The following is a 2,301-nucleotide window of genomic DNA, read 5'->3' as shown; positions in this document are numbered from 1 at the left end:
TTGTTAGCTAAATAGATGCACGAACAATGTAATCTTGCTTCGTTTAAGAGTCTGTAATAGTCAGGTTAGGGGTTGGGCTTGATCATTGACGTGCGTGATCAAGACACAGCCCGTAGAGGTCGAGTCCGCCGCCATGATGCGCTGGGCGCACCTAGCGCACGCCAACTCGGTTGGGGCGTTCTCTGCACGCCGTGGCGCGGGAGGGCATCGCACTAGTAGCGAACCTGGAGTCCTGTATCTATATAATAAGGAACAAAGATCGAACCATGCTGCGGTGATGGGCAGCATCATAATTTTGTCTTCTCGTGTTTATCGCATCTGTTAGAACTTGAACTCGCCGCGATCACCGGGGTTCTAGGGAGACGATCCGAGCTCTGGGCTTGTTGTGCTCCAACATGTCGCACAATGAAAGTCGAGCACTGTGCCCATCAATCTGTATCCGGACAGCTTTGTTCGCAAATGGCCTGAAAGTATTGTAAAGCAATCAGTGCACAAAGAATAAGCTTAGATACATATGAAGTCTGAATAGTTAATTAAAGTGCTTTAAGCATTTATGAACCTGCCAGTATGTTGGACAAAACACATGTACAACCAGGGAGATGAATGATATTAATCAATCAAATGGGAAAGGCATAAGGGTACCTTTCTAGTTGATCGTTGGAGTAACATAGACCAATAAAGCTGCATTACACATTACACTAACTTTTTTAGGGCCTCCCCTTTTCTGAAGAGGAGCCTTCCAGAAATTCTCAGTGGGCCAGATGGCCGAAGAGGGGGTTTGGAAATAGTTTTGAACCAGCAATTGATACAGCTCTCGGTATGACCTCATAAGCTGCGTCATTGGCCCAAGCGCAAAGATTACACTTACACAGGCTGTCATAAAAAAACACACATGTGAAGTCCTACATACTGAACTGATGACTGAACAATCTCCAAACGTATACACAGCAGGGAGCACTTTTTAGTTTAATTTAGTCCCACTCAAGATTTTGAATGATAACTTTGCACAAGTTAAGAAATGGTATTAGGGAGATTGCCACCACAAATGGCGCAGTGCAAGAAGAAGTTACACAGAACGTGAAATCAGGCTGATAGTAAAAATTAGTATATATATGAACAAATGTGATTCGCAGAACATTCCTAACTCAATCTCTTGTTGCAGATGAGGCGGATCATTAGCATAGATATAACTTCATATATGAATGTAGGACTATAGATGGCATATGAGAAGGTAAAGGCAAATGTCTGCAATTAGTCTCTCTCAAACATTGTATAGCAAATAAGGCACTCTAACTCTGGATATTGTTGGGGAAATGGCATGGACATACATAAATCAAATGATTTCAAAAGTTAATGGATAAAACTTTAATGGGAGTCATGAATTCATATGATTAGGTACCCTTTTTGCATAATTTTTGCCATGACAATAGAAAAGTCCACCACTCTCAAATCTTGGGCTTGTGTAACCTTCGAAATACATGAAAGAAAGATGGAGAGATAGGAAAGTACCTAGGGAGGATTACAGAGGAGACCTGGGTTTAGAAGGGGTGAACTGCTTGAATCATAGCTGTAGGTCCGTCTGTCAATTTGCTGCCTTGCACGAGGGATGTGAGAAACATTAGCCAGAATGTTTAGGTACGGTAAAATGATAGAAAATTTATGAGCCAGAAAAAATGATTGAGCTGCTCCAAATAGCCACGATATGAACATTAAGGTGGCTATGTAACTTGAGAGCCTTTGATTTCTATAAAGAATTTGTCGCTGACACTGCAGAGAGGATGAAAACATGTATACATACATAGGATTAGAAAGGGAACAACAATTATGTTTATAAGACTTGGGAGGAAGAGTATTCAAATGCGGATTTTCCCTATCAAACATATTATAGGAAAAGGATGAAGCGAAACACCAAAAAACAATCTGAAATACATCTGCAAATTAAAAAGAAGAGAAAATCAATAGAAATTTAAAAATATGACGTCCAGCAATATTGTATCCATAGATAATAAAAATTGGGGATATTGGCAATCTGATTTGGGAGATCCATCCTGCCACATCTCCCATCCCTTGGAAGAAGCATAAAATATTTATTGAAGCATTGTATCTCAGTAAATGAAAAGGGTGAAAATGGGAATAAAATAATGTCGAAACTCAAGAATAACCAATAAAGGTGACTTATAGTATTAGAACAAAAATATTTATTGATAGCAAGAAAGACATGTAGTAATGTGTCATCACCAAAACATCCATATCAATCAATCCAATGGCATGGAACAAGATTTATAAAGGAGTCTACAGCCA

The 2,301-nt window shown here is 39.7% G+C and overlaps 1 long non-coding RNA gene across 1 annotated transcript; it reads right to left on the bottom strand.

Moving 5' to 3' along the window:
- Positions 264-1,763, bottom strand: LOC110430030. Its single transcript, XR_002447225.1, has 3 exons — positions 1,510-1,763; positions 643-873; positions 264-464 (listed from the first exon to the last, which is right to left on the bottom strand). It is a non-coding gene; the product is annotated as an uncharacterized LOC110430030 (long non-coding RNA).

This window comes from Sorghum bicolor, chromosome 9, assembly GCF_000003195.3.
Source record: "Sorghum bicolor cultivar BTx623 chromosome 9, Sorghum_bicolor_NCBIv3, whole genome shotgun sequence".
NCBI lineage: Eukaryota > Viridiplantae > Streptophyta > Magnoliopsida > Poales > Poaceae > Sorghum > Sorghum bicolor.
Note: the sequence above shows the minus strand (reverse complement) of the source record. Positions and strands in the feature narration are given on the sequence as shown.